The following is a 13,946-nucleotide window of genomic DNA, read 5'->3' as shown; positions in this document are numbered from 1 at the left end:
TTTACTTCTTTTCTTTAGGTCCGAGGCTGAGGGTATATCTCTATCGTCACAGCCGGTTGATACTTTCTTACTTGATTTTTTTTGCTCTTTCATATACAGTGTTGGTCACACAATTAGCACACCCCACTACCAACATTTATTTTGCTTAAAAATACCTTCAAAAGGAGTTGTATTTAATAAAGTATTTGTACTAATATATTCTCAGTAGTATGCTTAAAGAATACAACGCAATACAGAAACTGAATCATAACTGTCAATTTGAATAACCTCCAAAAATGTAAAAAATGTCCTAAATTCACTGGACACGTAATTAGCACACCTTAAAAGAATCACTAATATTGTGAATAGTTTCAATATTTTAGTCCATATTCAGTTTTAAATCCCTTTCGTTTGGGAATAAGTTCCAGTCTGCTAGTTATACTCTCCACCAGTCTCCGAAATTTCATTGTCAGAAGGGAATTATATGGGGTACACCTTGGGTCCCAAGGACTGATGAATTTTAATTTTTTGTGTGTTTTTTATCGATTTTCTCACATATAAACAAGTTCATTGAGGCAAGTAGTTCATAGAAACATCAAATAAAACATCATATTCTTGTTCATCTTTGTAAATTTGCGAATAGTGGGATGTACCCACCAGCAGTTTGCATCTGCAAAGTCCGTTTGACACAAAAATTTTCATTAAAAAACTGGAATATGATGCTTTGAGCTATTGATTATATAAAAACTTATCCATCTGGACTTAATTTTACCGATATGTCGTGGTGTATGCCACTATAAACCTATGTTCATCTCTATGGTACCTACGCAAATTTCAATAATTTTCTAAACAAAAGGCAAATGGGAGATAGTCTAGGGAGACCGCAAGAAAATATGTTTCCCGGAGCTTAAACCGATTAAATTTAAAATCAATAATCCAGAAAACATTTATCTTGAATAGTATATACCTACTTTCAGGGATTTTAACCAATTTCAGCAAACTCAAAATCCTTTATGGTCAGAAAGGGGTTATACCATTAAACATACCCATGTGCTACGTGTTCATCTAGTGCTTGGTTGGCAGTTTTTTAATGATAAGTCCTTAGTGTTATTCAGACGTGTAATTTTGAATTACAAATGGTGTTATAAGTCGATCCTTCTTCACACAAGGGTGCATTTTATTGATCTTTTTTCTATAAACCCCATACAAATCGAAAATTTTCTTGAATGAATCATCGACATTAAACACTTTTTGAAAAGTTTTTGTACTTGATATTTAAATTTCGGTAATCGGTTAACAATTCCAATAATTTCAGATCCAATTGTACATTTGTTTTTACAGTTTTGGCGACTTTCTGACGTTTAAGTGTTCATTACGAAAAATGGTCGGCTATTGGGATATATTTTGAGAATCCGGGGTGATAAATTATTTTTCTTTCAAAAAATGATTTGTTCAATACGTTTTGAATATGAATTAACTTCAACATAAATTATTTTTTGTATATTAATTGAATTAAATTAAAAATCTTAGGGTGTGCTAATTATATGTCCCCTTAATAATTTGGGCGTCTTCACAAAACTTTTATTTTCAAAAAACCACTGATAATACTATCCACTTATATCATTAAATATGTTAAATACATTATAGAAAAGGATTTTATTTACGAAAATATTTCAATTTGCCCTATCAAAACTCTTAGCTGACGGAAATCATTTTGCCCCAACGGGGTGTGCTAATTCTGTGACCAACACTGTAGATAAGACGTTTTCAACCATCTCTGGTCTCACGCCTACATTCCATCAGTCTTTCTAGTTTCGGCGGTTTGGGCTTTGATGTTTCAGCCAGTCTCTCAATCACTCACCCATCACTAAGCAATTTTGAAAACCAGAATATGAACGGACGTATAGTACATTCACCCTTACATTCTCCAAATATATTTGATTTAATTTTTTTTCCAAAAATTATCTCTCCAAATGCTGGACACTTTTGTTTGTTTGAATATTTTTTCCCGTTTTGCACTGGAGATGTTTACGCCAAATGTTTTGAAGAAATGCTTTCAAAACACTACAACAACAAAGGCGCATAGCGAAAACATAAACATCTTTATTTTGGACGACAACAACGATGATGAAGTTCGTGATGACGATGATTATGTTGTGTGCACTCACCGAACCAACCAACCATCTAGCCTTCCTTGCACAACAAAACAACCATCCATCCCCAAGCAAAACATAAAAAAATAAAAAAACAACAACATTGATTGTTGACGACAGAACGAACGAAAGCCCTAGCCTCCGTCGTCACAGAGTCGTGTCGTGGAGAGTAGTAGTACTCCACACCCCACAATCAAAACAACTGCGACAGCAGCAGCAATTGCTGCAGTCAACTGCATCAGTAGCAGAGCAAGAACAACAAACCAGCAACACAAAGACCAACAACACACAACCCACCGAACGACCGACACCGAAAAGACCGAGCAACAGAGTAAACAATAACAGAGTCGACGGAGACTACAACGGCAACGCAACGACGATGACGACGACTTTGAGAAATTTCATTTCAATTGTGAGCAGCAGCATTTCAGTTACAAATCGATTTCATAAGGTTTGGTAGTGTTTTACGGTGTTTGTTGTCGTTCGGTCGGTTGGTCAGATGGACTGTCGGTCGTTTTACAACCAAAACAAACAAACCAATTAAAAAATTGCTCGCTAAAACAAAAAGAAGAACAACAATAAGTAAACAACAAACCGCAAAAAAAAAACAAAAAAATAAATTTTAAGCGCGAAAAAATTTAACAAAAAAATTTGCATTTCAAGTAAACGGGCGACGAATGGTGACGACGGCGACGACAGTGGCGGGAAATTGAAAAACATTTAAGGCACGCGACTGTCTCGCGAAAAACAAGCAAACCCAAAATAAAAATTTAATTTCAAAACAAAGTGATTTTTCATGTTTAACATAAAATTGTTTTAAAAATAGAAAAAACGTTACAAAAAAATTTTGAAATACAACAAAAGAAGAAAATGCGTCATTTAAGACGTTATCTCAAAAATAACAACAATAAATTAATGATAAATGCCAAATAACAATAACAACAATAAATAATACAAAAATGTGGGTAATTAAATTAAAAAAAAATAATTTAATAAAATATTTAAAATTAATACATTTATTAATTACTTGTTTTATGTTTAATTGAAGTGCTTTGAAAAGATTTGAATTCTCAATTTGAATATTCAAAAATTTCAAATAAATCAAAGGCAAACACAAAAAGGGTTAACAAATTTTTGGCGCTAAAAATCGCTCAAAGTAAAGCAAATATTGGCGCCACAGCTGTTGAATGTTGTTAAGGCCATGTTTTTGTGAGATGAACGGACAGACAGCCGGATGAATTAAGCAAAAAAAAAACAGAAAAAAGCCGGCAGTTGTTATTCTCAGTCTGTCAGGCAGTCAGTCAATAGAAGAATATGTTTGTTGTTATTTTGCACTTGTTACAAGTTTGATCTGAACCAGAAAAACAGCAAATGTGTGTGAGTGTGACAGTCAGGCAGGCTGCTGTCTAAACAAAACCACAATGTTGGCCACAAACATGCATGGCGGCGGCAGAAAACATTCTTACACACACACATGAATGTGTGAGAGCAGATGCTTTGCGAGTGGCTGTGTGCATGTTGTGTAGTGCAATTTTCAAGTTTACTCGTTCGTTAACATTGGGGGCCTCCCTCGGTCGGTCGTTTGTTTGGTTGTCGTTGGTGTTGTGCTGCTCTGTTCAATTTCATTTCCTACTTCCGCTGCAAACAAACACCCATACAAACGAGTACATCAATGCTTTTATTTTGTGTGTGTGTAATGTTTGTTACGTTAGATGACCTTTGAAGTGTTGGCCAAGTGTTTGTGCGTATGTTTGTGCATGTGTGTGAATGTGTTTGCGAGTGTGTGTGCGCGTACATTTGTAAAAATCAAAACAAACAAAACAACACCCTGTGTTTGACTTTCGTTTTGTTGGTTTCTGCTTTCTGTTAGTTTGCAATTTTCAAAATTTAAATAATATCGATGGCTATAATTTCCTTCTTGGCTCGTTAAGTTTAAACAATTGTCGCAAAGAATATTGGGAAAATAAATAAATTATTGTGAATTATATACTAAATATTATAAAAAAAGAAATTACCCAAATAATAAAGATTAACAAAATAAATATAACAAAAATAGTGATTTTTTTTTTGTACAAAATAATAAAAAATATAAAACAAAAATAAAAGAAAAGAAAACAAGTAATTTTGGAAATAACTACGAATTGTGAAATAAAAACCCACTGAAATTTGTTGTTTGAATAAAAAAGTATTTAAAGGAAGAAATGTTAAAAGAAAAGCAAAATTTCATTTTTCAAATTTCAAATTGTAAAAATATAAAATAAAAATATTGAGAATATACTTGTAACCGGTACCGTTCAATGTGTAATTGTAAACCGTCAACAAATAGGTATTTCCGGGATTTGAAATGTGACATTACAAAAAAAAAAAAAATAGAATTCAACGTCAAAGTGATGACCTTCTTTTGTTGTTTTGAAAAAGATTTATTGAATACAATTTGTTTGTAGTAAAATATTAAAATTATGTTTTCTTAAAATTTGTCCAGTAATTGTGAAAACAAAAAAATGTAGTGGCAAATAAATTTAACAAAAAATAATAAAGTACTTAAAAAATATTGAAACATAAAAAAATAAAAAAACAATGAAATAACTCCAGCTTATTTTAATTTGAAATACCTATAAACATCACTAAAATGAAAATATTCAAAGGTAAAAGAGTTAAAAAATATGTGATTGCATATCACAGTGATTAATTAAGGGGTCATGGCAAATTACAAATTTTACAAAATCGAAAAAAATATTGGCTCATTTTAAAGTACAGGTAGAATAGAATATGCTGCAATTTCGAGGCGATTGGACACAAATTAGCTGAGATATGAGATATGATATGATATGAGATTTGTACCTATGTAACATCTAAGTTTGAATCGCGGGTTTCTCAAAATGGCATTTTGAAGTGTAGTGCCCACTGTAGCTCGAAAACGGTTGATCCGATCTTCATATGGTGTTTTGGGATTATTACACACATAGAAAGCTTGTACTTAAGTGAGAGACTTTTTTAATTTTTTTCTTTTTTTACGAATTTATGGGAAATAGCTATCAATTTTCTTAGTTAAAATCGAAATGTTGACTTTGACTGTTCACCATTTTTTTATTTTTATACCCTCAGCCTTCAGGCTAGAAAGGGTACATACACTTTCATACGGGCAAAATGTGCCTCATCGAAATAATGGTTTTAGACCCCCAAGTATGTTTGGACGAAATGTGTTTCAGACAATTTGTAGTCGATTTAGCAATGTCCGTCCGTCTGTTCGTCTGTCTGGCTGGCTGGTGCGCACGATAATTCTCGAACGGATCAACCGATTCGCTCCAAAATTTGGCTTTCGTAATATTTTGTCCAAACTTAGTTTATGTTCGAAGATGGGTTATATCGGTCCACTTCTTCCGGTACCTCCCTCACAAAAGTTCGAAAATGTTCGGAAAATGTGTGCGCACGATAACTTTTAAAGAAAGCAACCGAATTGATCCACACTTTGCACATCGTGAAATGTCTACCAGACATAGATGAGGTTCCAATATGGACTCAACTGGTCCACTCCTTCGGGTACCTCCCACACAAAATTTCGGATAACTTAAGTTTAGGACCTGCTCTCGAATCGATTTGATTTTTATTGCAACAACTTGTATTCACTTTCCCCCAAACGACGGTACATGTTTCATGATGGGCAAGTACATACTTCCAGAGAAAACATCCTGTAGTGGTTGGAGCGCGAGATAACTCTGGAACGGATTTGCCGATTCGGTTCAAAATTTGGTCTACGTAATATTTTGTTCAAACTTAGTTTAAGTTCGAAGATAAGCCATATCGGTCCACTCCATCAAGTGCATCCCACACGAAAGTTTAAAAATTTTCGGAAAAATTGTGCGCACGATAACTCTTGAAGGAAGTCACCTATTTGTTCCATAGTTTAGTTAATATATCTACCAGGTATAGGTCAGGTTTGAATATGGACTATATTTTTGGATAAACTCACTTTAAGACCTGCTCTCGGATCACTTTGATTTTTGTTGAAGCAACTTGCATTCGCTGCCTCAATTACGACAGTAAAAGTTCTTCAAGGGCAAGTCCATACTTCTTGAGAAAAAAGCTCGAAAGTTGTAAAAACCCCCTATGGCACCATATGTAGTGACTGGAGAGCTCGAATCGAATACTGCGTTCGTCTACACTTTGGGTATCGTAATATTTCTTCGAATATTAGCTGAAATTGAAGGTGCACCTTCCGATACCTCCCCCACACAAGTTCGAAAATATTCGCTAAAATGGTACTCTAAATATTGTCGCAACTCAGTTTAAAAAACCCTATCTATCGATATCCCCGCAAATTTTGGCGCTTTAATCCTATCCATATTGTTTTGAAAAAAAGTACTTCAATCCACACAGGCTAAGGGTATATCTCTGTCGGCAATGTCGACTGATACGTTTTTACTTGTTTTTGTAACAACTTGTATTCGCTCCCTCCATTACAACAAAATACGTTTTTAGAGAAAAGTCCATACTTCCTGAGAAAATAGTCCGAAAGGTTTAAAATACCCCTATGGCACCATGTAAAGTGGCTGAAGCGCACTATAATTCTGGAACGGATCAGCAGAATCGATCCAAAATTTGGACTTCGAATCTTCGCTTTCCCCATTACGACGGTACATGTTTTTTTCAGGGGCAAGTCCTTACTTCTTGAGATAATGGCCCACAAGATCCAAAAATCCTGCCGGCACCAACAAAACTGGGTAGAACGTAAGATAACCCTCGAAGGGTCAGAAGTATTGTGCGTTGCTTGTTTTCTTTAGGTCCGAAGCTGAGGGTATATCTCTGTCGGCCAAGCCGACTGATAATTTTTTACTTGTTTATAATACGTTTTATTTCGCATTTATAGAATTGTGAAAAAATTCAATTTTTAATAAGAAATAATAGCTACTGCCTAGCCAAGGCATATTGAATAGCTAGTGGTGTCACACCAGTTCACAGTGCGAAATATGAGCTCTTTAGCAGAACTTTACGAATAACTTTTAATGCAAAAAAGTTTTGCAAAAATGTTTCTTCTATTGGTGGGCAGTGTGGGCTCAATATGGGCCATATAGACTCGCGGTTTCCTGTAGCGCTCATGTAACGGTGGCGACCGATTTTACGTTTTAGGTTCATTTTTAAGCGATTTTGCTACAAATTGGTATATTGAGTTTTCAGTGGATAGAAAACTTACATTCCGTTTCATGTCAATAGCATATTTCAAATTGCTTTTTGTTACTTCATTTTAGTCGGTATCTTGGTTTGTAATCTTATGAAGAATCTTTCAACAAAAAGTATGGCTTCGATAACTTACCGTTATATATTTTTTTTTAAATTTTCTTTCAAAAAGCCCAAACATTTTTGCATTTGAGTAAAAATGCAAATATTGAATTCTTCTGTTACGATTCTTTAAAATTGAAGCAAATAAAAGCTATTTTTAATTTAAAACGCTATAATACGTTTGGTCCCATACAAATTACTATGGAAACTTCGAGGTCCCAGTGCCACGTGTAAAATCTTAAAAATCACTTTAGGGAGGTACCGTCTAAAAAAACCACCAAGTTTTTATACCCTACACCACTATGTGGGGTGGGTATTATAACTTGGTTTTGGCCAAACAGTTTGTAAAGCATAGAAATAATGGTCGTAGACCAATACATATACAGTTTGCCAAGTAATTGTTTTCGAACCAAGAAAACTAAAATTTTTCTCTATTAATTTATGAAAAATGACTGATAATTGGAATAAAAATGTCGGGTTTTTGCAAAAAATAGTTCGTAGACTTATTAAAGACAAGATAGGATGTATAAATAAAAAATTGACCCACATAGTCCAACAAAAAATAACGAAAACCCATAACTACATATAATTCAAGCTGTCAAATAAATGTTTTCGAAATTTAATGAAGGTTCCAAAATAACCCATATTTTTAGTAAATTCTTGAAAATAAAGACATTTTTTGAATGTTATTCTTAAAAAGGGTTAACTACTAACAAGTATCAATAATATTAGGCATAGAATATCCCTACTAGGAGGGTTACCATGCGGACCAAGGGAGTACCAGGTCATATTACATGTAAACAGGGTCCTATAGGTCTTATACCGGGAATATCTGAAAACTAAGGCGTTTAATGAGTTTTTTTAGTTCGCCAAGATGGACTGCCATCAATTACAATAAATATTACCTACAGAACAATTAGATCAGGGAGGTTGCCAGATCTACTAAAAGGTGACAGGTTATATAAACAGTAAACGAGACCATCTGGATCCATAACCAGGGCTTAAAATGTGTTTATTTAACTCAAATTGAATTAAGGGATAAGTGAATTCTCCAACATAAACCAAAATACGACATAAAAGTACAAAAATCGCTTAGAAATGCATATGTAAGATATTGTCAGTCTATGCTGATTTTTAATAGACCTCCGATTTCAACTGTTTATAGCGAGTTCAGAGGAACTCACTAAGTTTTTTTTGCTATCATGCTAACACTGACGCATTATTTACCCATCAACATAATTTTTCCCCTTAAAAATTTACTACAGTAGTACTGCAGAGTACGCGAAATGTGTCCAATAGGTCGAGGTATGCATTTCTGAAAATTGTCAAAACCTTTACCCCATACATTTCTAAGCAATGTTGGTCTCCTACTGCGATATTTCCGATTGTTTAGTGAAATGCCATTATCTCTTAATTAATTTTAAGTAAAATTATCATGATTTTCAAGAATTTACCAAAAATATGGGTTATTTTGGAACCTCCATTAAATTTCGAAAACATTTATTTGACAACTTAAATTATATGTAGTTATGGATTTTCGTTATTTTTTGTTGGACTACATGGGGCAATTTTTTTTTATACATCCTATCTTGTCTTTAAAAAGTCTACCAACTATTTTTTGCAAAAAACACGAAATTTGTATCCCAATTATCAGTCATTTTCCATATATTAATACAGAAAAATTTTAGTTATCTTGGTTCGAAAACAATTACTTGACAAACTGTATACACACAGAAAAAAATGGCCACTCTAACATATGTCCCAAACATATTTTGCAGCAAACATATATTTGTTTGCAAGCAGTCCCAAACATTACAACGCCTTTCATAAAGCAAAAAAAAAAAAAAAAAAAAAAAAAACTGGTTTTTCTGAGAGATTAAAAAAAACAATTTTGGTGAGTTTTTGTTTTTACTGACTAACAACCACCACTCACCACCAAACAAAGCAGAGACACATTTTTCTGCTTTTTATTTATTAATTCTTTTATTTTGTAATATTGTAACTTACCGTTTCTTCTAAAGATCTTCACTGTAGCTGTTATACCCTCAGCCTTTAGGCTAAAGAGGGTATTTACACTTTGATACGACAAAAAATGTGCCTCATCGAAATAATGGTTTTAGACCCCAAGCATGTTTGTACGATATCCGTTTCAGACAATTTTGAGTAGATCTAGCAATGTCCGTCCGTCTGTCTGCCTGTCGGTCTGTCTGGCTGGCTGGTTCTCACGATAACTCTCGAACGGATCAATCGATTCGGTTCAAATTTTGGGTATCCAAATATTTTGTCCAGATTCGATTTAAGTTCGAAGATGGGCCATATAGGTCCACTCCTTCAGGTACCTCCCCCACAAATGTTCTAAAAATGTCGCAAAACTTGTGCGCACGATAACTCTTGTAGGGAATAACCGATTTGTTCCATACTTTGCACATCATGTAATTTCTACCAAACTTAGATGAGGTTCCAATATGGACTCAATCGGTCCACTCCTTCGGGTACCTCCCACACAAAATTTCGGAAAAGTTCAGTTTAGGACCTGGTCTCGAATCGCTTTGATTTTTGTTTACGCAAGTTGTATTCGCTGTCCTCTATACGACGCTGCAAGTCCATACTTCCTGAGGAAATTACCTGAAAGTTACAAAAACCCTATGACACCGTGTGTAGTGGTTGAAGAGCAAGATAACTATCGAACGGATCTGCTGATTCGGTGCAAAATTTGGCTTTCGTAATATTTTGTCCAAATTTAATTCAAGTTCAAAGATGGATTATATCGGCCCACTCCTTCCGGTACCTCCCCCACAAAAGTTCGAAAATGTTCAGAAAATTTGTGCGTACGATAACTCTTGAAGGGAATAACCGATTTTGTCCATACTTTGAACATTATGAAATTTCCACCAGACTTAGATGAGGTTCCAATATGGACTCAATCGGTAAACTACTTCGAGTATCTCCCACACATAATTTCGGAAATGTTCACTTTAGGACCTGCTCTCAAATCGCCTTGGTTTTTATTGTAACATCTTGTATTCACTGTCTCCTATACAAAGATAAAAGTTTCCTCAGGGGCAAGTCCATACTTCCTGAAAAATAGCCTGAACTTTGAAAGACAAACCCTATGACACCATGTTTATTGATGGAAGCGCAAGATAATTCAAGAACGGAAATGCCGATTCTGGCCAAAATTTGGCCTTCGTAATATTGTTTCCAAACTTAGTTTAAGTTCGTAGAAAAGCCATATCGGTCTACTCCTTCAAGTACCCCACAAAAGTTCAAAAATATTTGGAAAAATTGTGCGCACGATAACTCTTGATGAGAGTGACCGATTTGGTCCATACTACACACGTTCTCATAATTTCTGCCAGATATAGATCAGGTTCGAATATGGACTATATTTGTCCACTCCATACAATTTTGATTAAGTTCACTTTAAGACCTGCTATTGAATCACTTAGATTGTTGTTGGAGCAACTTACATTCGCTGCCTCAATTACGATGGTAAAAGTTGTTTCAGGGACAAGTCCATACTTCATGAGAAAACAGCCCGAAGGGTGTAAAAACCTAAACTAAACTATGTCGGTCCATTCCTTTAAGTATCTTTTCAGCAACATTTTTTAACTTTAATTCTAATCAATATTTTTGTTGGTTCATACGATCAAAATTTTGAAACCCCTAAATACATAAGTTTTTGGAGAAAGAAGGTGCTTTCTTACTTGTTATCGTCTTGTAAGCATAGCAGAACAATATGAATCATATGTACATACATATTGAGTCTATCAGCGCTAGGTTGAGATATTAGATGTTGCCTTTATATTAAAGAAATTACAAATTTGTAGTTGCGAAGTATTTGACTATACGAACTTTCGACACTAAACGCACTGTAGTTGTTTGGTTTGTCGGTTTGTCAGTTAACTAACAACAATTGTTGCGACAGCGGTAGTTGTTGTGTGTGTGGTTTGTTGATAAAGTCTCAATGTTATCGTGAGACGATGGTGGGGGTTGTGTTGTTGTTTGTTGATACATTGTCAATGGGATGGTGAGACGATGAGACCGATGAAAATGTAGGGTATAACCGCCCAGCAAATTAATCGTACCGACATCGTAACGAAATCGGAACAATGCACATGCACACAGCTCTTTATTATAAACCAGCATTCCGCAGCTGCGGGAGCACTGTTGTTACACTCTTTGACCAAAATCCTCTCCACCTATAAAAAATTTGTTCTAACATAAAAAATATGTTGGTACACAAATATATTAAATTGAGATATGTTACAAAATGTTGCAAACATATATTTGTTTGGACACAAACAAATTATGTTTGGATCCAAACATACATATATTTGTTTGCAATCAGTCCCAAACAAATGTTTGTTTGGATCCAAACATATTTCTAACATATATTTTTCTGCGTGTACGAAAATGAATGTCACGAGCTGAGTCGATCTGGCTATGTGCGTCGGTCCATCTAAACCTTTTAATCACGCTACAGGTCGCAATTTTGATCGGATCGTCACCAAATTTTGGGTGTTGATGGGGGTCCCAAAGGGGAAGAAGCCTAGTGATTTTGGTGATTTGGATAATATTTAGGGCTCGGAATGGTCAAAAAGAATATTTGGAGAAAAAGTCAACGTTTTATTTCGAAGAGAATATCCCCGCATCTACAAGGGGTGTATCAAAAGCAAACCCCGCTAATAAAAGTAGAAAATATCACCTTTACAACGATGTGAAGTAGGTTGGCGTAGGTGGCAAACAACAGAGATATCACAATAGTCGGTAATGCATCCCATTTTCCGATTTTTTTGTAATCACGCCACAGGTGGCAATTTTGATCAGATCGTCACGAAATTTTTGGGAGTCGATGCGGGTCAATCTTCCTATGAGTGCCAATAAATTTGGTGATAGTCGGAGATAGTGGAGACAAATTCAAAGTTTTTTTCTTTGTGAATATATCGGCTGCTAGTAGAGGTATTCCAACTGCAAAGCCTGTCAATGGAAGAAGAAAATATTACCTTTCCATTGGTGTAAAGTAGGTTGGCGAAGGTGGTCAAACAAGGGAGTTACCACAATAGTCGGTAATGTATCCAATTCTTCCATCTTTTTTTGCAATCACGCTACAGGTCGCAATTTTGATCGGATGGTCACGAAATTTTGGTTGCTTATGGGGTCCCAGAGAGAAAGGGGCGTATTATGTTTAGTGGTAGTCGTATTATATTCCCTAAAATAAATGTTTACCAGTGAAAAGGTTATGCACAGGGGAAATGGTGTAGGACATAACATGGTCGTTCCCGTCGCGATTATAGCCATTGCTCATTTGTTTCCTTTGAGTTAAAACCACCTTAATATACATGTCATTGCAATCTTCCATAGGGCCACTCTTCGTTATCAACCTCTAAAAATAAAACGAAAACAAACAATTAAAATTATAAAATGTTTTGAAATGTGCAAATTTCTCAAAAAAAATGTCAATGTCCGTTTAATGTATGTATTTTAGGAAATAATGACGACGATGAAATTAATTTTCATACACTCAGCAAAATATTTGATTGCAGTGAAGGAAAAATGAAAAAATATTGAATTTCTCAAAGCAGCAATTACCTTTCATACAAAAAATAATGATGTCGATAATGGATCGAAATTTTCAAAACCAAAGGATTATAGAATTAATACATGTAGACCGGAACCTTCCACAAATTCTTCTGTCACTTACGAATATGCCACTTGATGCTTCTGTTGTTGTTTCTTTGTAGAGTAGTGGAATGAGGGTTTTCAGCTGTCAGCAAAGCCGATTGAATTTTTTATAAATAATAAAAAACATTTCGTAAAAGAATTTGAAATATTTTTTTGTGTATATTTTTTGCGAATTAACAAAACAAAACCGGCAAAAAAACGCATTTGATTAAATCTTGTTTCATTAGCACAAATAAAAAAACAAAGAAAAAAATTCGTTGATCAAGAATAACAAACAACGATGATGCCAAACTGCGGTGTTGAATGTTGTTGTTTTAATATGTTATCGGCTTTCAGTTTAGACTTTGATGTTTCACAGATTATTACATTTTAAAATTCGTGGTTCAAATATTTTTATCCATATAGCAAAAATCTACATAGACACCTGAATACATTTCGTGAAAAAAAATTTGAAAGCAATGTTAACCTGATGTCAGTGTGATCGTTCGATGACTTTGTGATCGTTTGTTTTGTTTCCATATCAAAATCGACGACTTGAATGAATTTCTGCGTCTTTTAAAGATTTGTTTACTATTTCGATGATTATGTTAAGTTATTATCATATGTTAGTAAATTCCGACAGTTGTGTCTGTATGTATCAATGATGAAATTATGATCATAAATATTTATAACATATGTATGTATGGCCAAACTTTGACCTCCGCGTGACAACCCACTACTGAAACGCAATAGAATCAGTAATTTTTCTTTCAATTTTCCGATGTTTCAATTAATGGGCAATTTCCCATTTCAACACTATGATATGACTTTTATCCAAAAACGCCAAAACCTTTTTATAGCCCACACCACATT

The 13,946-nt window shown here is 34.5% G+C and overlaps 1 protein-coding gene across 16 annotated transcripts in view; it reads left to right on the top strand.

Moving 5' to 3' along the window:
• LOC141395179 (uncharacterized) overlaps positions 1–13,946 on the top strand; it is a 207,674-nt gene that overhangs the window by 107,246 nt on the left and 86,482 nt on the right. The window contains exons 1-3 of one of the 16 annotated variants that reach the window (XM_073970709.1): positions 2,608–3,093; positions 4,189–4,458; positions 4,615–4,777. The exons of 2 other annotated variants lie outside the window; for them this stretch is intronic. The gene's annotated coding sequence lies outside the window, so the exon portion shown is untranslated. Of the gene's footprint in view, positions 1–2,003; positions 3,098–4,188; positions 4,778–13,946 lie in introns of those variants that run through there. 13 more of the 16 variants (XM_073970710.1, XM_073970702.1, XM_073970701.1 and 10 more) reach the window with 13 other exon arrangements.

Source organism: Musca autumnalis, unplaced genomic scaffold (genome assembly GCF_047663935.1).
Source record: "Musca autumnalis isolate F117 unplaced genomic scaffold, ASM4766393v1 scaffold_2, whole genome shotgun sequence".
NCBI lineage: Eukaryota > Metazoa > Arthropoda > Insecta > Diptera > Muscidae > Musca > Musca autumnalis.
This window is presented reverse-complemented; position numbering and strand designations above follow the sequence as displayed.